At 40.2% G+C, this 25113-nt stretch overlaps 1 protein-coding gene across 1 annotated transcript in view; it reads left to right on the top strand.

Annotated features, from left to right (window-relative positions):
• Nucleotides 1-25113, top strand: part of LOC127153965 (mast cell protease 8) — a 52667-nt gene that overhangs the window by 22887 nt on the left and 4667 nt on the right. The gene's annotated exons all lie outside the window — the stretch shown is intronic.

Here is a 25113-nt window from a genome sequence, read left to right as displayed (position 1 = left end):
GAAGGTTACTTTGGAAATGTAATAGGTTACAGATTACAAGTGACCTTATTTAAAATGTAGTAAGTAGTGTAACTATTTCAGTTACTTTATTAAAGTAATGTAACTGATTAAATTTGATTACTTTTCTATATTTAAAAACTGTTCTAAACTGTTAATCATTTTCAAACATTTAAAGCAGGCAAGGTTAACCTTACAGTAATACTCAACACTGATTACTGTCAGACTTTCAAAATCACTTTATCAACTGAATTAAGATAACAAAATGTAATTTTAAAGCCAACAAAATATCAGACTTTAGCACCTCATGCTACTTTCAGAACACTGCTAAAGGCTAAAGGTAATAGTAGTCTAATATATTAACTATATATAACCATTAGTATCAAAAAACATCAAAAAAGCTTTCATGATAGGAAGTAGTTGACATTTACTAAATATAGTTTTGCTTAGCTTACCTGTAATGAATGCATCATCTTTAATATCTTCAAAAACACTATATGAGATGTAGTGGTTACTGACTGAGACAAGAACTGTGCATCTTCTCTTTCAGCTCAAAACCCCAGCAACTTTAAACCTAACTGTGAATACCATCACTTTTCCAAACACTGAGAATGAAGAAATCTCAAAGAACTGCATAGCCATAGTTTGGGCCTGGATGAAATACCATGACGAGTCTCCATCAAATGTGCTCAAAGAAGCAAACGTGACTCTGATAGACTCTGAAAACTGTGGCACGACTGATACTCTGTGCACTGAGGGATCAACCGGACCAGCACAGGTATTTCAAGTGCCAGCACTCACAAATTATTATGGTGTCAGCCAGTGTATCATTGTCATTGCATTGTGATAAACTACTAATCAAATGATGTAATCCACAGGGAGACTCTGGGGGTCCACTTGTTTGTGGAGGTGTTGCACAGGGAATTGTATCATTTTACAAAAACAATAAAAATGGCGACCACCTCACAATTTACACTAATATTTCCCACTACCTTTCATGGATTTATCAGACCATGAAATATGAAATATGAAACATGGAAAGAAAAGTAAAATGGATAAATGTATGTAGTTGTTTGGTTCAGTGCAAATTCTATCATTTATGTTTGCTTTTAGTTTTACACCAGTCAGTATATGTGTGACATTAAATGTGCAAGTTTCAAATAAAGGCTCATGTATAACCCTTTCACACCAGTCTTATAAAAATTTCATTTTCTGTGTCGAAAATCTACTTGTGTATTTGTGCAATAGCTGGCATTACACTTGTAGATCTCAGGCCTCTGGAGTGGATGTAGATTCGTAGGGTGGAAGTAGGAGGGTGCAAAGCCCGTGGCTGTTCTATACGCAAGCATCAACGTCTTGTACTTGATGTGAGCCGCAACCGCTAGACAGTGCATGAAGATAAAGTGTGACGTGGACCTTTTTGGGTATGTGGAAGACATGCTTGGTGTTGCATGCTGCTGCATTCTGAATCCTTTGGAGAGGTTTGATTGCGCATGTTGGAAGTCCAACCAGAGGAGCATTGCAGTAATCCAGCCTAGAAAGGACAAGCGCCTGGACAAGAATTTTAGGAAGGGCCTGATCTTTCTGATGCTGTGCAATGCAAAACTGCACGCATGAACGAGTGGTTTTTGTAATGCTGTCTCTCAAAGTCAGCAGGTCAACTTTGGTCATACTTTGACCACATTGCAAAAACCGCTCATTCTAGCAGGCTTGCATTGCACAACATCAGAATATCAGGCTCTTGTCATTTCTAGGCTGGTCTGCTGCAATAAATGAACACACTGAGAATAAAAATCATGCATTTGAAATAAAATAGCCAGTTAACGCCACTCAAGCACAAAAGTCAGATTAAACTAATATTAACTGATTTTATCTTACAAGTAAATGCATTCTTTGTATCTTTGGCATGAAACTTAAGTAATTTCATTAAAGGTTAGCTTGCTCCTCTACTTTTCAAATGCAACACATCCCATCAGTCTAAAAAATAAAATGGTATTTTATACTATATGATGTTTTATTAACAAGGTTCGGGAGGAGCGCGTCAGATACCTAGCCTAATTAACACAACAGGAGTCCACTCAAGTCAATCAACGCTATGCATTCAAATACAGCTGACTTACCTCTATCCTTTTGACGGTTTATCAGCATCTGGTTCGCCCGTCTGCTATTATGTCGCAAAGACAAACTTCGACGTCTGAAGACGATTGCGACTCTCCCCCGCATGTCGCGCCAATCGAGCCCCAGGCCCCATCTCGCGGCCGCCGCTCGGCCCGAACTGCCACGCGTCGCTCAAGACGCTTCGGCCCACCCTCGCCTCCTCCGGCGAGAACCCCAGCCGACTCCCCAGCATCTTCCTACCGATCGGCCACACCAACAATTCCGCCCATAGAGAAATGGACTATGGCGAGTCTGAAACTGGCGCTGGCCAAGTCCGACGTCCAGCCTTCACGCAAATTAAACAAAGCAGAGCTATACGAGCTGTACAAAAACCTGCAACCAACTAACCGCTCCCCTGAGCCCTCCCCAGCCTCAAAGCGAACCAAAAAGACAAGCAAACCTCCGGTTGCGCCGACGCCTCCGCCTTCTTCTTCCCACGTAACACCGGCCACAGCTCAGCTCTCCACTGCCGCCGCCGCTCCTCCTCCTCCAGCAACGCCGGGGCCTGCAGCTCAAGCGAGTGATTGGCCGCTTCCTCCGCCAATCTCAGCCCCGCCGCCAGTCTCCATTGGCTCGGAGCTCACAGCCCAAGCAAGCGCTTGGCCACACAGGCTACCAGACTCTGCTCCTCCGCCTGCCACGTCCAACTCGGAGCTTGCAGCTCAAGCGAGCGCCTGGTCGCACTGGCTGTCACACACAGCCCCGCCACCCGCGCCCGTTAACTCGGGGCTCGCAGACCTCGCTAGCGCTTGGCCGCACTGGCCGCCATTCACAGCTCCGCCTCCCGCTCCCGCTAGCTCGGGGCTCGCAGCCCAAGCGAGCGCTCGGCCGCACTGGCCGCCATTCACAGCTCCGCCTCCCGCTCCCGCTAGCTCGGGGCTCGCAGCCCAAGCGAGCGCTCGGCCGCACTGGCCGCCATTCACAGCTCCGCCTCCCGCTCCCACTAGCTCGGGGCTCGCAGCCCAAGCGAGCGCTTGGCCACACGCGCTGCCAAATACAGCCCCGCCGACAGCTTCCTTCAGCTCCCTCCTCCAAACGAAACCACAATACTCGCTCTTCACTGCATCACCAATGCCTGTCCCACCAAATGCCATCGCCTCGGAGCCTCCCCAAGTGGCCCACAACATCCGAGCGCAAATACTAGCAGGTGCGGACGTCGATCTTTCCTCTCTCCTCTCCCTCCTGCCTACCGCCGGCTCAAATCGCCAAATTGACTGCGGGGATTTTTCCGTCACTCTAAAAGATTCAAATCCTCATTCATCACGTCTGCTTTCGTTTTCTGAGTTTTCCATCGCATTTAGTCGTTTCACTGAAATCATCTGTTCAGCCTTCCCCCATAGGCGACGCGAACTCAATGATTATTTGTCGATCATAGCTGAGCTCGCGTTGTCCTACGGAGGGGGGCATTTCTACACATACCACAAACTTTTTTCTGCAAAATGTGCGGTACGAGTCACACAGTGGAACCAATGCCCCTACTGGGGTGCACTCGACCCAGATCTCCACAGCAGGGTGTTCCTAGGCTGCAGGAACATTTCGTGCGCGGTCTGCAGGTCAGTCGCCCACTCCACTATGACCTGCCCGCAGATCCATCCTTCCACACCCCCGAGCCCAGTCACTCTCCCCATAAAATCCTCCAGCTATGTCCCAAGATCTGCAACTACGGCAAACATTGAACTTGCGCAAACGGACCCACCTGCAGCAGAGAGCAGGCAACCATGCAACTCCTTCAACAGCGGGAGATGCGCTAGACAACGTTGCCGCTTTCTCCATGTCTGCAGCTTCTGTGGCGGAGCTCACGCCCGCGTTATCTGTCCAGTGTACAAAGCTGTGAATAAAAGATCAAAAAACTACCTATCGACTCCCGTGAACATTTCTCACTTAGCTATCGAACTTGCTCTCCACCCAGACAAAGAATTTACTAATTATCTTTTGTCTGGCCTCAGACACGGTTTTAACCCCGGTGTAGAATGCGTTCTTTCCCAAAATAAAATCTGCAATAATCTCCAATCTGCCCTCGCAGAGCCCGACGTCGTAAACGACCTAATCAAAAAAGAAGTCAACTCGGGCTTTATGATCGGCCCCTTTGATAACCCCCCCTTCAAAGTCTTTCGCATCAGCCCCGTCGGAGTAGCCACAAGGAAATTTTCGGGTAAAAAACGCCTAATCATCGATCTATCATCTCCCCATAATTCCCCGGTCCCAAGCATCAACAGCCTGATCCCACTCGACGAGTTTTCTCTTAGATATCATGACATAGACCAAGCAGTCGAACTAATTAAAACTGCAGGCCGAGGGGCCTGGCTCGCAAAAGTGGACATCACTTCCGCTTTTAAAGTGATGCCCATCCATCCAGACTCATGGCATCTATTCGGGATACGATGGCTTGAGAAATTCTACTTCGCCGTCCGTCTAACTTTTGGTTGCAAAAGCAGCCCCAAAATTTTTGACATGCTATCAGAAGCCATTTGCTGGATCCTATTAAACAATTACGCAATTCCCCACCTTATTCACCTCCTAGACGATTTCCTCGTCATTTCGCCTCCCGACGCAATCCCAGCCGCTCATATCCTCACAATCCAAAAAGTTTTTTCCAAGCTCGGGATCCCCATCGCTGAGGAAAAAACCATGGGTCCCGCCACATCAATCGAGTTTCTAGGCATCAACCTAGACTCAGTTAAATTTCAGCTATCCCTGCCTAAAGAAAAGATTGACCGAATAATTCTCGTCTCCTCCACCCTCCTCACCAGCCCAAGCTGTTCTAAACGCGAGCTCCTCTCTCTGCTTGGGCACCTAAATTTCGCCATGCGCATCATTCCCCAAGGTCGCCCCTTCATTTCGCACCTCCTCTCACTCGCCTCCTCGGTTCACGCACTCGAGGACCTCATTAGCTTATCTCACGCATGCCGCAACGAACTTAGGCTCTGGATAATGTTCCTTAAACAATGGAACGGCCTTTCACTCTTTTATAACAACCTTGTTTCGTCGCCCATTGACATCCAATTATTTACAGACGCAGCTCCCTCCACTGGCTTTGGAGGGTTTTATCAAGGTCGCTGGTTCGCATCTCCATGGCCCCCCCAGCTGCAGGGCTCCCCCCAGTCCTCAGCTTTTTTTGAGCTTTACCCCCTCGTGGTAGCAGCTTACCTGTGGGGGAACGAATGGACTTCCAAAAGCATCTTAGTGCATTGCGACAATGAAGCAGCCGTGCAGTGCATTAATAAAGGCCGTTCTCATTCTCCTGCCCTCACGCCTCTCATAAGACGCTTAATATGGATCTCAGCCTGTGACCAATTCATATTAGTTGCCAAACATGTTCCAGGTTCAGAAAACCAAATCGCTGACTCTTTATCTCGCTTTCTGTTTCAGAAATTCAGGACGCTGGCTCCAGAGGCAGACAAATCCCCAACTCCAGTTCCTCATTATTCGGAATTAATATTCCCATAAATCACACGCTAAAACCCCTCCTCGACGCATCCCTCGACACCATCCTCCAAGCAGTCTCTCCCAGAACCCTCCAGTCATACGTGACCGCGTGGAGATGCTTCAAAGCTTTCCACCTCTCATACAATATTCCCTTCCCTGATTTTTCCCTACTCTCAATCACCTCATTTATCTCCTTTCTCAACAGCATCAAGGGCCTCCAAGCCGGGTCCATCAAGGGCTACCTGAGCGGCATCCAATTCTTCCACAAGCTGATGTTTGGCACCCCCTCGCCCGGAATAAGTAACTCACAAACCTCCCTCCTGATCAGGGGAATCCAACGATCCCGGCCCACCCGGAATGACCCTAGGCTTCCCATAACATTAGACATCCTTACCAAATGTATCCACACCCTCCGCACCAATTATCAGCCTCTCAGTGCCGCCCGCACACTCGATGCCATGTTCATCCTAGCTTTTTTTGGGTTCCTCAGATGCTCGGAACTCACCATCTCCTCTAAATTTGATCCAAATACCAACCCCACCATCTCAGATTTAACAATACTCGATAATGAAACAATTTCCTTTTTAATCAAACAAAGCAAGACAGACCAAGCCAAAAGAGGCCATGTCATCTATATCTTCAACCTCCCTTCTCCAATCCAACCTTATCAGTCCGTCCTTGAGTTCCTCCGCCTCAGAAATTCACAGGCTAAATCCCCCCACGAACCCCTGTTCCTAGACGAAGCCAAAAAACCTGTTACTCGTTTCGGGTTCCAAAAACACCTCAAATCTGTCCTGCAATCATCAGGTATCCCAGCAGAAAAATTCTCCAGCCACTCTTTTCGTATCGGGGCAGCAACATCAGCAGCCCAGAAAGGCCTCTCCAAACAGCAGATTCAAACCCTAGGAAGATGGTCGTCAGAAGCCTTCCAAAGCTACATCAGAACTAACCAATCTCACATCAAAGAAGCCCACCAAACCCTCATTGGCCGACAAGCCAAGTAAAGTAACCTCCCCACATCTCTTCCCCCTGACTGGTGCAATGCCTGGAGTCTTGTGCTCCCTTTAGTCGTAATGAGAGCCCTCCCAGGCGGGTTTTCCTTTCTCCCTCTCTTCCCGGTGGGCCAAAACTCCATGTCTCTTCCCCGCCTGGTGCAACGCCGGAGTCTTGATCTCCCATCAGTTGCCGCGAGAGCCCTCCCAGGCGGGTTCGCCTTTCTCCTTCCTGGCCCGGGGAGCCAAACTCCATGTCTCTTCCCCGCCTGGTGCAACGCCGGAGTCTTGATCTCCCAGCAGTTGCTGCGAGAGCCCTCCCAGGCGGGTTTGCCTTTCTCCCTCCTTGCCTGATGGGCCAAACTCCATGTCTCTTCCCCGCCTGGTGCAACGCCGGAGTCTCGATCTCCCATCAGTTGCCGCGAGAGCCCTCCCAGGCGGGTTCGCCTTCCTCCCTCTCTTCCCAGCAGGCCAAACTCCATGTCTCTTCCCCGCCTGGTGCAACGCCGGAGTCTTGATCTCCCAGCAGTTGCCGCGAGAGCCCTCCCAGGCGGGTTTGCCTTTCTCCCTCCTTGCCTGATGGGCCAAACTCCATGTCTCTTCCCCGCCTGGTGCAACGCCGGAGTCTCGATCTCCCATCAGTTGCCGCGAGAGCCCTCCCAGGCGGGTTCGCCTTCCTCCCTCTCTTCCCAGCAGGCCAAACTCCATGTCTCTTCCCCGCCTGGTGCAACGCCTGGAGTCTTGATCTCCCAGCAGTTGCTGTGAGAGCCCTCCCAGGCGGGTGTTCCCTCCTTCTTGCCTGCCCGGTGAGAGCCCTTCCGGTCAGGCCTCCATACTTGCTGCCCACAAGCGAGGCTCACCCATCCGATGCCTTGATCTCTCATCGGACGTCTCGAGAGTCCTCCTGACTGGGTGCCCCAAACAACGCATTCCAACATCAGCGGGCGGCAGGGCCTACCCATCCGTAGCCTCAAAACGGGAGTATATAGGCTCTTCCGGCCTGCCAACCAGGCGACTTCTCGATCGTCAGCCTCCGCCAGATCTTAGTGCCTATTTTGGGGGGGGTCTTCAGTCCGGCGGCTGTCCTCCACTCTATTGCTTTTTGGGGGGTTCTCTGGGTTCGGGCCATTCCCGAGCTCGGAGCCCTTCCCCGGACAGCACGCCAAACATGCATTACTATACTCCGGCTAATTATATGTAAGCGTGAACTCGTGAAATGATGTTTTATTAACAAGGTTCGGGAGGAGCGCGTCAGATACCTAGCCTAATTAACACAACAGGAGTCCACTCAAGTCAATCAACGCTATGCATTCAAATACAGCTGACTTACCTCTATCCTTTTGACGGTTTATCAGCATCCCTCCACCACCCCTTCTCCTCACTCCGAGTTCTCACTACACCTAAGGGGGGTTCTCTGGGTTCGGGCCATTCCCGAGCTCGGAGCCCTTCCCCGGACAGCACGCCAAACATGCATTACTATACTCCGGCTAATTATATGTAAGCGTGAACTCGTGAAACAGAAGTTGGAGGGGGAAAAAACAAGCACTTAATTTTGTTTTCCAAAAGAAGATGCTACATAAACATTTCTTGACTAAACAAGTGAGAAATCTAGAAAAATCAACCATCTTTAAAAGAGGAACTCGTACAACTCTGGACAATTTCACTCACACAGACTAACACCTGTAATCTCCACCTCTGCCAGGACTCTAACTATTCTGAAAAACTGTACAAAGAGGTTAAATGTTGGAGAGACTCTACAACCACGAGAGATGAAGACACTTGAATAAGCTGTAAAAGATGTAGTGCATAAAACAATGCAGGCGCAGTAGAGAGCTTCAGTGTACTCCGATGACTTCCACTGTCTTGAGATCTCCAAAGAACACCTTTAGGATGTGGAGAAAGAGCAGATTCACATCAAGATAAATCTGCAGCAATTGCATAATACTACCATATCAACAGAGACTGGGTGTACTTGCTAAAGTGGCCACTATGTATAAATAATGACAGCGAATTATCACTCATAATTCACAATAATCACTGACTTGTGATCAACTCTTACAACCTTTAATAGTCTCTAACTTAAATGTTGTTAGATCAGTGCTGCATGCTGCAGCTGCTGACATTATCTTCCGGGTGTGGGTTCCTTGAATCTCTCTATAAAAGCCAAACCCAACATTTCTTCGATGCACATTGAGTGTAACTGAGCTGTCTACAATGAGCATCCTTTGGTATATCACTTGTCTGCTACTGTTGGGTTCCTGCACCCCAGGTAATCATGTCCAGTCTACTTTAGTAATTACAACAGGCTGTTTGTCAGAATATACTGTCAAATAGTTTCACATAACTAAGCTCTTTTTTTAGGTTTCTTCATACATGGCATCGTTGGGGGTAAAGTGTCTGTTCCACACAGTCACCCCTACATGGTCTACATTCGTGACAAACTAACAAAAATGTCATGTGGTGGTTTTTTGGTACATGAGGATTATGTGATGACAGCTGCCAGCTGTAAACAACGGTAGGTGAAATTATCGTATTTTATACTTTTATCAAAAAGCTCAGTCACATTAATGTTGATTCAGTTCAGTGCATTAAGTGTTGCAAAATGTGATTCAGCTATAAAGCAGCTCTACACAAAACGATAGTCATTATTCAGCTTAATTCAATTCATGTTTTGTTCTCATCTCTTGGTATCAGGGCAGTCATATCGATAATATTTTACATTAAGTGTCTTTTACAGTGGTGACTTTTAACATCCAAAGTGACATATATATTTGTATTGTAAATATACACTTATCCTTTTGTGAATCTGGCCTTTATGCTAACTTTCTTTCTTTCTTTCTTTGGTCATTTTAGTCATCTTATGGTCTATTTGGGGGTCGATAATACCAATATTTTACCTGACGGTATAGAGGTAGATCCCATTCCACATGAAGACTTCACTATGAAAAGACCAGATCATGACATCATGCTTCTGAAGGTAATACATAATATTGAATAATTTCATTAACATTATACTAAATTGGCTTTTCATTATAGGAAATGTTTGACATTTGCAGAATTTACTTTTGCTCAACTTTAAAATGTAAGAAAATTTCTGAAAAAAAAAAAAAAAAAAAAAAAAAAAAAAACTGCAAGAAATAGCAGCTAGTAATTCAAGCAAGAACTTTCCATCTTCTCTTTTAGCTCAAAACCCCAGCAACTTTAAAGAAAACTGTGAGTACTATCACTTTGTCAAAAACTGAGAGTGAAGAAATTTCAAAGGACTGCATGGTCATGGGTTGGGGCTGGCAGGATTACAACAACATGTCTCCATCAAATGTGCTCAAAGAAGTAAATGTGACTCTGATAGACTCTGAAAACTGTGGCACGGCTGATACTCTGTGCACTGAGGGATCAACTGGACCAGCACAGGTATTTCAAGTGGCACCACTCTCAAATTCTTATCTATAATGTATAAGTATCAGTGCATTTTGATATAATAATAATCAAACAATATAATTCACAGGGAGATGCTGGGGGTCCACTTGTTTGTGGAGGTGTTGCAGAGGGAATTGCATCATTTTACAAAAAAAATGAAAAAGGAGAATACCTCCCAGTGTACACTCATATTTCCCAGTATCTTCCATGGATTCAGCACATTACTGGTTCACTTACAATGGCAAAAATGTCAGATCAAGTCTCCAGGCCAGGAACATTATATCCAACCCCTAGATGCGGGACCTCAAAACATCAAGAACACCAAGACTGGTCTGGTAAAGAAAATCAGTGCATTTTAACTTAATTTGGTCTAAAACCCAAAACTGTATTAAATCTTCTATCAGCCAAAAAGTTGAATGAGGAAGCCTGGGTAGAGCAGAAAGCAGGAAACAAAGTAATGCTCAGAATATGCTGTTGAATAGTTTTATGTTTCTTCATGCATGATGGCATCGTTGGTGGTAAAGATTCTTCTATCAGCCAAAAAGATGACAGAGGAAGCCAAGGAATAAAAGAAAGCAGGAAACAAGGTAAAGATAAAAAATTAACAGACTTTATTGAATAATATTACTTGCATGTTTCAATGCTCTGACTTACGCTCAGAATATGCTGCCGTTTCATAGAACTAATCTCTTTCCTTTTATGTTTCTTCATCCATGATGGCATCGTAGGTGGTAAAGACTCCGTTCCACACAGTCGACCCTACATGGTCTACATTCGTGACAAAGTGTCAAAAGTAGCATGTAGTGGTTTTTTGGTAAAAGAGGATTTTGTGATGACAGCTGCCCACTGTAAACAAAGGTAGGTTAAACTGTCATATTTTAAAATTTTACCAAAAAGGGTATACAAACTGACAAAGCAGCTTCACAGTAATAATCAGGAGAAAAGAATCAGTTATGCAAACTCAATTATGGAGACGGTGCAAATTTTGTAGTAATATAGTGTCGCCATTCAACTCTGTCCGGTTCCTATGGTGGCTACGAGAGGACATGTTCAGTTCACTTAATTTTGTATATTAATTTTAAGATATTAATTCGCATTTTTATAGACTTCAGGCTTGACTTCAGACTCGACCTGAAATGACTCCTGACTTTGAAACTGCTGGTTATCTTTATTTTCTGCGTAAGATGAGAATGTTTAGATTATTGTAGACATTTTAGTAGATCATGCTTTTAAGTAAAATATTAAAATAATAATTACTCGTCATTCAACTCGGCCCGGTTCCTAGGGTGACCGCAAAAGGACATGTTCGGTTCACTTAATTTTGTATATTAATTTTGAGATTTTAATTCGTGGGAACTAGAGATGGGCACTCGAGTTAGTGACTCTGACTCGAGTCGCATTTTTATAGACTTCAGACTTGACCTGAAATATGGTTATCTGGTTCTTTTCTGCTTAAGATAAGAATGTTTTGATTATTGTAGCCATTTTTAGTAGATGCTTTTAAGTAATAACAATAATATAATATAATAACAATAATAATTTATTTGTATAGCACTTTTCATACATAAAATGCAACTCAAAGCGCTTCACAAGCGTAAAACAAATTGTAAAAACAACATCAACATGGTAAAAATGATTCAACAAGTATAAGCAAAAAATAATAATAACAATAAAATAAATAAATAAAAAATAAGAAAAACAAGGAAAAATACACACACTATTATTGCTCATAGGCAACTTTAAAGAAATAAGACGTGTCTTAACACGCTTTAGTGGACTGTCTCACTTCATTTGGAAGACAGTTCCAAATTTTAGAGCATAGTGACTAAAAGAGGTACCACCAGATCACTTGAAATTTACTGTCTAATATTCTAAAAGTCCAGCACTACACTGTAAAAAATAAAAAACACAATTTGTTTAGTCAGCTTAAAATAATTTGTTACCCTGCTGCCTTAAAATTTTAAGTTCAGTCAACTAAAATAAGTTTAGTCAGCTTGTTAAGTGTTAAGTTGTACTAAGTAACAACTTAGATATTTGTGTTTGCTAAACTTAACAGATGGGTAAATAACCCAGCTGCCTTAACATTTTAAGTTGATTCTGCTCAAATATCTAAGTTGTCACTTAGTATAATTTCACATTTCAAGTTGAATAAACTGAACTTAACTGAAAAGTTGACTGAACTTAAAATTTTAAGGCAGCCAGGTTACAAATTATTTTAAGTTGACTCAACAAATTGTTTTTTACAGTGTAGAAGATCATAACATTTATTTAGGATTATATCTTGACAAACAATTAGAGATGCAAGAAGGTACCAAGTTATGTAATGCTTTATAAACTATTATAAGAATCTTTAAATCAATCCTTTGGTGCACATGTAACCAATGTAATTCCATTAAAAATGGTGTAATATGTTCTCGTTTCTTCAATTTCATTAATACTCTAGCTGCTGCATTTAGTATCAATTGCAGCTTAACCCATAGATAAACCAGTGTACACAGCATCTTTTCAATATTTCTCAGGTGACAGAAACATGTTTTTGTAACTTGGTTAATATGAGACTTAAAACTCAGATCACAGTTCAAAATGACACCCAGGTTCTTTACCTCTTTCTTAGATTGTAAAGCTAAGGAACCCAGTTCAGCTTCAATCCTCTCCCGCTCAGGTTTTTTACCCACAATAAGAATTTCAGTTTTATCTTTGTTCATCTTTCTATTAGAACAGTGTCTTTGGGCTCAACTGACATATATATATATATATATATATATTTCTGAATTATGCTACCCAAAGGAAGCATATATAGTGAAAACAAAACTGGCCCAAGAATAGAACCTTGTGGAACACCATATAATATGTCATGATTCTTTGATGTACAGTCACCTATATTCGTTAGAAATGTCCTTTCTGTAATATATGTTTTGAACCAATTTAAAACGTTACCATAAAGACTTACGTTTTTCCAGTCTGTTATAAAAAAATAAAATGATCAACCGTGTAAAATTCTGCACTTAGATTGAGAAGGATTAAAATTTATGAATTATCTTTGTCTATGTGTTTAATCTCAGATAATTTACTATTACACTGATATTTCTCCCAAATTCTATATTCACCTAAAAATTGATTAAAATGTTGCAATACAACTTTTTCTAAAATCTTACTTAAAAATTAGATATTAGAATTGTAACCTGTAGTTACTAAGGAGAGAACAATTCAGGTTTGGTTTCTTAGTGGCTTCACTACAGCATTTTAAAAGCATTAGGAAAAATGCCTGTCTCCAGTGAATTATTTACTATGTCAAGGACATAGTCAATCAAACTGTGCGAAATCTTTTTAAAGAATACTGTTGGTATAGAGTTGAGACAGCTAGAAGAGGAATTTAACTGGGAGATAATTTGCAAAAGCATTTTATTATTAAAAAATGTAGCAAAATCTTTATACATAGTTACGGAAGGCTGATCATGACAATTAGCAGGCTTATTATTTAAGAGACTATCTATGGTAGAGAAGCGTTTTCTAGGATTATTGCTATTTTCTTTAAAAAATTTTGAATAAAAAATTTGTCTTTCAGAACGTAGGCTACAGTTTTTGTGTATTCGGAAATATTAGAGAGTAAAATCCGATGATGAACAGTTAATTTACTTTTTCCTTTTGATTTTCGACATTTCCTCTCAAACTGACAAATGTGATCATTTTTCCATGGCATATTCTTCAACACTTTGTTGTTTGTTTGTTTTTTTTTTTTTTTTTTTTTTTTACCTTTTCTGGAGCCACTATATCAAAAGTTGATTTTAATAAGGCATTAAAGCTATCAACTTTATTGTGGACATTAGCCACATCCCTCAAAATAAGAGGTGCTTGTCGAATCTCATTAAAAACGTTTTCTAATTATTTTCCCCCCTTTAAGGTGGGATGCAATATTAATTTTACAAAAAAAAAAAAAAAAAACAGGAAAAAATGATCTGAGATTTGCTAAATTATTTAATTTACGTTAACATTAACACTATAGGAAATTATAAGATCGAGCGCTCTTTATTTTGTGTAGGTTCATTAATGTGTTGCGTGAAACTAAAGGAATGTAAAACGTCTAGAAAGTCCACTGCTTTACGATAACCTTTCTTAGTATCATGAATATTGAAATCACCCGCAATTAATATTTTATCGTAGCTAATAACACACAAAGTTAAAAGTTCAAAAAACTCAGAAATAAAAGAAGGATTTTGCTTAGGGGGTCGATATATAACAACTAGACATTTACTTTCTATTATTTCTATTGAAGATACTCAAAAGTAGTATGGTCATCAAAAACAATCTCTTTACAAGCCAGTGACTTAGCGGCTATCCCGCCACCCTTCTTGCCACAGAGAACCTTTTGCAAAAATGTATAAAATGGTGGGCATTTTATAGAGTTATAGTCCCATTCTTCCGTTAGAAAGAACGGAAAGAAGAGAAAAGAGATCCCAGTTATTAATAAAACTCAAATTCTTCTTCTTGCAAAACGAGTCTAGCCAGTTGTTGAACGCAAAGAGTCGGCTGAAGTATTCATTACCTCTTCTATACGTTGGCAGTGGTCCCGAGATTAAGATCCTTGTTGCCAGTGATGCATTGCGCACGACTTCCACCAGTTCATTTAAGTCCCTTTTTAAATTGTCTGAGAGGAATATTATTCACGCCAACATGCAGTATGTCTTCAACAGCATACAAAAGAAAATTCTGCCTTTTAAATTATTATTAAGATCATTATCATTATTTTATTAGCATTTTACAATATTTTGATCATGAAACCTATTCTAAAATCTAAAGGTATATGTTAAAATATTATCATCATTAACAACAATAAAACAAAATATATTGCGCTGAAACAATTCCTATTGGATGTTTTACCTTATTGCTTTGATCATGATTGGTTAATCTGGCTGTCATCAAGGAAACTGGCCAGTGAAACTGTTCGCGCCTTTTCTAAGTTTGAACATGACCGTTATAGTCTTTCTGACTGAGGCGGCAGACTGCGAGCTGCTGCATGTCGAGATTGCTCGGTCGGTCCCGGGTTATTTTTATATTTGCCTGTTAAATTTTTATTTTGATTGAATCTGAGTCGTGACATAAAGGAGAACAAAAACTGGAATGTGAAAACAGGAAGGGTCAGATCTGCAAGGTCCTGCAAACATATGGGCAATATCAGGTAAGAAAATCGCTGTCTTTATTACCTTTCAAAAAAAGTATAACGTTACCAGAGTTTACAGATACGTAAAGTACATGTAACCTGCAGAAGATACCTGTGTGTGTGTGTATTGCTTTATCACAGATGCTAAAAATGAGCTAAATGCTCGTCTAATGTTGCTGTGTGTTGCTTTAAATGCGATGTGTTAATGTCTGTCTTTTAGAAATTTCTCACATTTTTCCGATGTGAATGCCATGCATTAGGTGTGTTATATTTTGAATCGTATAATAGTCTCAAAGATAACATACTCTGTTCATGTTTTCTGAATATCAAATAATGGCAAATGTCGGTACAATTTAAATAAATTAAGATTCTTTTAAGGAATGGTATAAAACGAAATCCTGTTGTTTAATAACTTTTCAGTAAACTGTTTATTGTAGCTATCAAGGATCCAGCTTATTATTGTTAAAAGTTGTTACTCCCTAACAACTTTCAAGCGACTGCTGAAAACTCATCTCTTTCGAAACTATTTGACTTTAAAAAAAAATCTACTCTTTTCCCTTTCTAGCTTGTACTGTTTTACTGTTCTACACATTTTCACTGCACAAATGTACAAATCTCTTGTAATGAGATACTTTATTAAAACTTGTTTCACAGAAACTATAGTTTTCCACCAAAATAAAAGATCAGATGGTTTCGGTCAAAAAAGTACGGTTTCTCTTGCAGATGCAGTGCAAAATATGCATGTTATTGTAAAAAAAAAAAAAAAAAAAAAAAAAAAAAACTCTTAGTCTTTAAACATTGTATTTGGATTGTTCTTTTACCGGTTTTTAACAATACATCCAAGCACAAACACTGCAAGCTAAAGTTTGAGATTATTTTCATCTGTTTTACACAGTATGTTTCCAAAATAAAACTTTGAGCGTGTGGTAGTTTATTGAAGTTGATTGTAAAGCCATTTGCTCTCAGTTCTACAGGTTTTTAACAGTACATCCAAGCACAAACACTGCAAACTAAAGTTAAAGATTATTTTCATGTGTTTGTATGTTCACAAAATAAAACAGTTGTTTTACAATGTTGAGCATGTCCTAATTAAAATTGATTGTAAAGCCATTACTCCCAGTCATTTGATATTTAACCTTTATGTATGTGCAGTGTTGATCTAAATGCAAACAAGGTTCTAACTGAACGTACAGTTGTGTATTTACCCAGGCGATATCAACACTGATTCAGTTTGCAAAATCAACACCTAATTCAACGTTAATCCAACGTCTACAGAACGACCTTAATTCATCCATGCTGACGGAAAGACAGTGAAACAATGTCGTGATTTCAACGGTGAAACAACATCACAATGTCAGCGTTGATTCAATTTGCAAAATCGAAACATAATCCAACTTTGATTAAACCATTAAATGCCGGCTGGGACCAGTGCCGGCCCGTCCAACAGGCAATACAGGCGGTCGCGGGGTTGTCAATTGGATTTTTAGGTGCGTTCGACTTGAAGCGGCGCTGCGCAGAAAGATCCGTGTTTAAAATCAAAGTACCGCAAGAGCAATAGTGTACAGACAGCGCTGCATGCTTTTAAATCGCTCTCGAGGTACTTTAATGTCATACACGGATCGGTGTGCGCAGTGCAACTTCCAGCCGCACACACAATATGACTACGCACCAGGGCTGTGCAGTGCAGCATATGTGTCGAACGTATGAAAAAAATCAGTCTGTGCGATCACATTTACCTCAGTAGAACGCGTGCCTGCTGTCTAAAGAGAACATTTTAATGACATGCTTTTGCTCCAAATTCATTTAATAACATAAGTCGAGTGTTTGAAATAACTTCCTTTTTGTGATCTGACGTGGTTTCACATCACAGAATGAAGCAAAGAACCAAAGAACCATGTCTTTCTTGCCTTTTTATAAACTTTCTTTCGCCACAAAGAACCTTTTGTGAAACAGAAAGGTTCTTGAGATGTTTAAGGTTCTTTATGCCATTTAGACAAAAAAAAAAAAAAAAAAAAAAAAAGGTTCTTCTATGGCATTGTGAAGCACCTTTATTTTTAAAAGTGTATAAGGAAAAATTGAGCACATTTAGCATGTTACAAATTTTAATGTATGTTAAATAATTAGACCTGGATCCAATGCCTAATGCATTTTTTTTTTCTTGTGATCATCAATCCATCCTTAAAACAAGCAGAATAGCCTGCATTTCTTATCATTTATGAATATTAGTAGGCCTATGTTTATTTTATGTTGTTTATTTTATTTATAGTTTATACTTCATTTATATGTTATTTATTTGTGTTTCATGTGTATCTATTTACTCAGGCTCGCTTGTGCTCCCATTTTTTTTTTTTTTTAATAATTTGTTTAAATATGTTTACATACATTTGTTGAATGTGTTACAGTTAATACACATTCACGCTTAAAAATGGAAATAGTCATTTTATGTGCTTTCTCTTCACTCGTCAAATTTCTGTTTACACTAGTGGGGCCTATTTTCATTATCTTGCCTAGGGCCCCACAAACCTACAGGCCGGCACTGGCTGGGACTATAGTATTTATATAGGCAAGTCTATTAATTATATGTTAAATTCAGCCTCTTTAAACTGCATTCCAATAAAAATCCCAATCATATAGCATAAGCATTATTGGAATGTCAGGCATTTACAGTAAGCTATCCTTTAGATTCAGAACATCGAGAGATCGACATGAAGGGGGAAAAAACAAATATAAACGAATATAAAAATATAATCAATAGACTAATAATAATAATAAATATAGCTGCAAGCAGCAATTGCGGGGCCAAGCACAAAAGAGGCAGAATGAGGAGTTAAGCACGGCAAGGAGCAGCAGACCGACTACAACAGTGAGTAACTTAAGCCATTTTAGGATAATATCAGTTGAAATGGCTGAAAAATCATAAATACAACCAATCGTAATAAAATTTAATGGCTTATCACTTTTGACCAACAGGTGGTGCTGTTTTCAAATTGATGTGACGTGTTCTGTGTGAAATGACAATGACACACACAAAGTTTGCCGTCATTATGTCAAAGCTTTGCAGAGATACATCCTCAGATGTAGTTTGGCATCTTTCCAGCAAATTTGTTGATGCGCTAAACGAAAACGGTTTTGTAAATAGACACGAAATTCATAACTTTTTGCCAGCATAGTCTGAAGATGATCTGAGTCAAATTTGGTGAAGATCGGACTAACAGTCTGGGAGGAGTTCGAAAAAGTAGGTTTTGTACATTAATCAAAATGGCGGACAGGAAGTTTGGCCAATTTCGGCATAATGGGTATCAATGTTCTCGACTTGACCCAAGGAATCTATTGGCATCAGTTTCATTCCAATAGGCTAATGTAAACAGAAGTTATTAGCATTTTTGTAAATTTCATTATTAATGTTTAGTGAATGGCGTATTACTTCTGACCCATAGGTGGCACTGTTACCAAATTGATGTGGCTTGGTCAGAGTGTGGTGACAATAGCACATATAAAATTTGGTGTCAGTATGTCAAAGCTTTGCAGAGATACAGACTCGGATGCAATTCGGCATCTTTCCAGTAAATTCGTTGATGCGCTAAACGAAAACGGTTTCGTATATCGACACAAAATCCATAACTTTTTGTCAGCATGGTCTGAAGATGATCTGAGTCAAATTTAGTGAAAATTGGACTAACGGTCTATACGATACAATACAACGGATACAATAGGTGCTATCGCACCTTCAGTGCTTGGCCCCTAATAAGAACGGCAACGGATACAATAGGTGCCATCGCACCTTCGGTGCTTGGCCCCTAATAATAAGAACGCCAACGGATACAATAGGTGCCACCGCACCTCCGGTGCTTGGCCCCTAATAATAATACAAATATTACGGAAAAAAGACGATCAGTTTTGGACTTACAAGACTGTGGAATGGATAAAAAGGTTTTCTTGTAGGCCTTTTATTTTATGTACTTTATCTAACATTTATACATTTTCCTAAACTTCTTTCGAGTGCTGTATACATCACGTGTAGACAGCATTGCAAAATAGACAGCATCGCCTATGGTTACTATAATTGTTTAATAATGTATTAATTTCTTTAATAATTAATATAATCACCTCTTAATTAAATTTTTTTTTTGTTGTTTTCGACGCAATTAAAATCGTGGCCACGAGAAAAATGTCATTCCCTCAACGCAAGAAGTCGTGGCCAGAGAAATGGATGTTGTTCTCTCAACATAGCATCTGGACTTAACATTGCGTGGCCAGGACATAATATGACGTTCCCACGAGTTAATATGTAGTGGCCATGACAAAATTAAGTGAACTGAACATGTCCTCTCGCGATCACCGTAGGTTCCACAAACTCTGGGGCGGTTGAGTGGATGAACCAATGAATGGACTTTAGCAAACATGTGACTTCAATGTTGATTTGAGTTCAGTAAGTGTCGACGTGGTTTCACATCAAGAATGAAGCAAAGAAGCCAAAGAACCATGTCTTTCTTGCCTTTTTATAATCTGAATAGCAATTATGCCACAAAGAACCTTTTGTGAAACAGAAAGGTTCTTGAGATGTTTAAGGTTCTTTATGCCAGTTCGGGTTCTTCTACGGCATTGTCAAGCACCTTTATTTTTAAAAGTGCAGTTATTGAGCACATTTAGCATGTTACAAATTTTAATGTATGTTAAATAATTAGACCTTCCAATGCCTAATGCATTTTTTTTTTCTTGTGATCATCAATCCATCCTTAAAACAAGCAGAATAGCCTGCATTTCTTATCATTTATGAATATTAGTAGGCCTATGTTTATTTTATGTTGTTTATTTTATTTATAGTTTATACTTCATTTATATTTATTTATTTGTGTTTCATGTGTATCTATTTACTCATTTGTGCTCCCATTTTTTTTTTTTATAATTTGTTTAAATATGTTTACATACATTTGTTGAATGTGTTACAGTTAATACACATTCACGCTTAAAAATGGAAATAGTCATTTTATGTGCTTTCTCTTCACTCGTCAAATTTCTGTTTACACTAGTGGGGCCTATTTTCATTATCTTGCCTAGGGCCCCACAAACCTACAGGCCGGCACTGGCTGGGACTATAGTATTTATATAGGCAAGTCTATTAATTATATGTTAAATTCAGCCTCTTTAAACTGCATTCCAATAAAAATCCCAATCATATAGCATAAGCATTATTGGAATGTCAGGCATTTACAGTAAGCTATCCTTTAGATTCAGAACATCGAGAGATCGACATGAAGGGGGAAAAAACAAATATAAACGAATATAAAAATATAATCAATAGACTAATAATAATAATAAATATAGCTGCAAGCAGCAATTGCGGGGCCAAGCACAAAAGAGGCAGAATGAGGAGTTAAGCACGGCAAGGAGCAGCAGACCGACTACAACAGTGAGTAACTTAAGCCATTTTAGGATAATATCAGTTGAAATGGCTGAAAAATCATAAATACAACCAATCGTAATAAAATTTAATGGCTTATCACTTTTGACCAACAGGTGGTGCTGTTTTCAAATTGATGTGACGTGTTCTGTGTGAAATGACAATGACACACACAAAGTTTGCCGTCATTATGTCAAAGCTTTGCAGAGATACATCCTCAGATGTAGTTTGGCATCTTTCCAGCAAATTTGTTGATGCGCTAAACGAAAACGGTTTTGTAAATAGACACGAAATTCATAACTTTTTGCCAGCATAGTCTGAAGATGATCTGAGTCAAATTTGGTGAAGATCGGACTAACAGTCTGGGAGGAGTTCGAAAAAGTAGGTTTTGTACATTAATCAAAATGGCGGACAGGAAGTTTGGCCAATTTCGGCATAATGGGTATCAATGTTCTCGACTTGACCCAAGGAATCTATTGGCATCAGTTTCATTCCAATAGGCTAATGTAAACAGAAGTTATTAGCATTTTTGTAAATTTCATTATTAATGTTTAGTGAATGGCGTATTACTTCTGACCCATAGGTGGCACTGTTACCAAATTGATGTGGCTTGGTCAGAGTGTGGTGACAATAGCACATATAAAATTTGGTGTCAGTATGTCAAAGCTTTGCAGAGATACAGACTCGGATGCAATTCGGCATCTTTCCAGTAAATTCGTTGATGCGCTAAACGAAAACGGTTTCGTATATCGACACAAAATCCATAACTTTTTGTCAGCATGGTCTGAAGATGATCTGAGTCAAATTTAGTGAAAATTGGACTAACGGTCTAGGAGGAGTTCGAAAAAGTAGGTTTTCAACATGAATCAAAATGGCGGACAGGAAGTTCGGCCAAAATTGGCAAAATTGGTATCGGTGTTCTCAGCATGACCGAAGGAATCTATCAAAATCAGTTTCATTTCAATAGGCTAATGTACGCAAAAGTTATTAGCATTTTTTGAAATTTCGTTATAACTTTTGACCACAAGGTGGCGCTGGCCCCGAAATTTTTACGTACATTCAGGGCATGGTGCCGAACATTTTTGTAATTAATGTCGAAACGATACGCTAATCCGTTCTCAAGATACAGCATTTTAAAGCTAAATTCAAAATGGCCGACACCCAAAATGGCTGACATGGGAAAATTGGATATGGTTCGACTCGGTATGACACACCGAATCTAAAGAGACCAGTTTTGTGATTTTTGGACAAATCATTCAGACGTTATAAAGAAAAATAGCCATTTTTCGTATCTCCTGACCACTAGGGGGGCACTGCACCGAAACACTGCAGGTAGGCTCAGGTCATGCTTGTTATAACACACACCAAGTTTGGTGTCAATATGACAAACTATTACGGAGATATAGCCTCACATTGATTTTTGCTAGCTTTTCGTAGAATTCTTTCGCATGTTATTCGTGAACGGCTGGACGAATCGACTTGAATTCCATAACTTTTTGCCAGCATGGTCTGAAGATGATCTGGATCAATTTTTGTGACAATCGGTGCAACGGCCTAGGACGAGTTCGAAAAAGTAGGTTTTACGAACAATTGAGAATAGCGAAAAAACTAAATCTTACGATTTTTGAATTTTGGTGTCCATTCAACTCGGCATAAGCCAAGGAATCAGAGGAAAAAAGAATTTTTGTTGTGTGGCTTACGGTTCAAAAGTTATTAGCATAAATCTTTTGAAAGTTTGGACAAGTGGTGGCGCTAGAGAGTTTGAGTTAGAGACTCCAAACTTGCTATGGTTAATGTTGGGACTGTCCTCTATCAGTGTGCAAAATTATACAACTTTCCCGCAAGCGGTTCTATGGGCTGCCATAGACTTGCGGCGGAAGAGGAAGAAGAAGAAGAAGAAGCGGAATAATAATAACGCCAACGGATACAATAGGTGCCACCGCACCTCTGGTGCTTGGCCCCTAATAACGCCAACGGATACAATAGGTGCTATCGCACCTTCGGTGCTTGGCCCCTAATAAGAACGGCAACGGATACAATAGGTGCCATCGCACCTTCGGTGCTTGGCCCCTAATAATAAGAACGCCAACGGATACAATAGGTGCCACCGCACCTCCGGTGCTTGGCCCCTAATAATAATACAAATATTACGGAAAAAAGACGATCAGTTTTGGACTTACAAGACTGTGGAATGGATAAAAAGGTTTTCTTGTAGGCCTTTTATTTTATGTACTTTATCTAACATTTATACATTTTCCTAAACTTCTTTCGAGTGCTGTATACATCACGTGTAGACAGCATTCGCGTAGACAGCATCGCCTATGGTTACTATAATTGTTTAATAATGTATTAATTTCTTTAATAATTAATATAATCACCTCTTAATTAAATTTTTTTTTTTTTGTTTACGCAATTAAAATCGTGGCCACGAGAAAAAATGTCATTCCCTCAACATAAGAAGTCGTGGCCAGAGAAATGGATGTTGTTCTCTCAACATAGCATCTGGACTTAACATTGCGTGGCCAGGACATAATATGACGTTCCCACGAGTTAATATGTAGTGGCCATGACAAAATTAAGTGAACTGAACATGTCCTCTCGCGATCACCGTAGGTTCCACAAACTCTGGGGCGGTTGAGTGGATGAACCAATGAATGGACTTTAGCACACATGTGACTTCAATGTTGATTTGAGTTCAGTAAGTGTCGATGTTACAAGATGAGATTCAGCTATAAAGCAGCTATACAGAAAACAATAGCAATTATTTAGCTTAATTCAGTTCAGGTTTTTGTTCTCACTTTTTGGTATCAGTGCAGTTATGTTGATAACATTACTGAATATTAAATGTTTTTGGGTGACATTGGATGACTTTTGACATCCAAAACAACAGTAATATCATTGTATTGTAAATATATATTATTAACTTTGTAAATCTGACATTTATTATGTGTATATGTATGTATATTGACATTTGTAGTCATCTTATGGTATATTTGGGGGTCGATGACACCAACGTTTTACCTGATGGTATAGAGGTAGATCCCATTTTACATCCAAAATTCAATGAGAGAAGAACAGGTCATGACATCATGCTTCTAAAGGTAATATATAATTTTGAACAATTTCACTACCATCACAACTAGTCCAAAAATGTCAGATCGAGTCTCAAGACCAAGAACATTAGCTCCAACCACCAGACGTTGGACCCCAAAACATAAACAGCAAGTCTTGTCTGGTACCGAAAATCAGTTTAATTTTTACTGCAGTTAGTCTAGAACCTAAAACTAAATTACATCTTCTATCAGCCAAAAAACTGACAGAGGAAGCCAATGAATAAAAGAAAGCAGGAAACAAAGTAAAGATAAAAAAAATGAACAGACTTTATTGAATAATATTACTTGCATGTTTCAATGCTCTGACTTATGCTCAGAATATGCTGCCATTTCATAGAACTAATCTCTTTCCTTTTATGTTTCTTCATCCATGATGGCATCATTGGTGGTAAAGTCTCCGTTCCACACAGTCGACCTTACATGGTCTACATTCGTGACAAAGTGTCAAAAGTAGCATGTGGTGGTTTTTTGGTAAGAAAGGATTATGTGATGACAGCCGCCCAATGTAAACAAAGGTGTCGCAGAACGAAACGCCCATTGCCATAACTGACTGACAGCCCTGGATACTTGTTAATACATAGAATGCAGTGTTGTAGTCGAGTCACCAACTGTCGAGTCCGAGTCGAGTCTCGAGTCCGAGTCCAAGTCCGAGTCACCAAAGAAGAGTCCGAGTCGAGTCCAAGTCGAGTCACCATTACCAGAGTTCGAGTCCGAGTCGAGTCTCAAGTCCCCAGTGTTCGAGTCCGAGTCGAGTCTCGAGTCCCGTATTCGAGTCTGAGAGTGCCTACATGTCTCCACTCTGGGACCTTCAAAAAACTGATAAAATGTATTAAAGAGGTTGACTATCGCAACAGACAAATATCGCAAAAATCTGATCTGGCACAGTGACTAGTAACGTTAAGTTATCAACAGACAAAAAAATGCTGTAATCTGAACCAGACATACATTAACCCTAGCTTCTTCTGTTTGTTATCATATATGCATTAGTCAATAATATTTTTTGAAAAAGCTAACGTTAGGCAATGGAAAGCTTTTTACTTACTTTTCTGGGTGCATCCGTGACAGGTGTCTGTTAAAGTTTGAGGTTGTCCCAGTCTTTTCCTCAATTGTGCGATTACACACACAACATTTAGCGCTGCTCTTTCCAGCATTAGAAGCAAAATTTGCGTAGGCGAACTTCACGATCCGGGGCACGTCTTTCTGCATTTTACAAATGTGAACATTTAGCCCGCGAATCATGCATCATGCATTGCACGAGCGTAAAAGTGAGTGACGTCAGTGAGTGTGTTGTCAAGCAAAGAGAGCGAGAGGTAGCAGTGTCTGTGAAGGGAGATCGCATCGGTCTTGGGCACGAAACAGGAAAAGTGTAACACCTTATATAATTTTTTTATAACATATTTAGTCAAAAACAAAGTGATGAATGCTCAAGTCCGATTGTATATATCCTCGAGT

The sequence above is a fragment of the Labeo rohita genome, chromosome 22 (assembly GCF_022985175.1).
Source record: "Labeo rohita strain BAU-BD-2019 chromosome 22, IGBB_LRoh.1.0, whole genome shotgun sequence".
In the NCBI taxonomy this organism is placed as follows: domain Eukaryota; kingdom Metazoa; phylum Chordata; class Actinopteri; order Cypriniformes; family Cyprinidae; genus Labeo; species Labeo rohita.
This window is presented reverse-complemented; position numbering and strand designations above follow the sequence as displayed.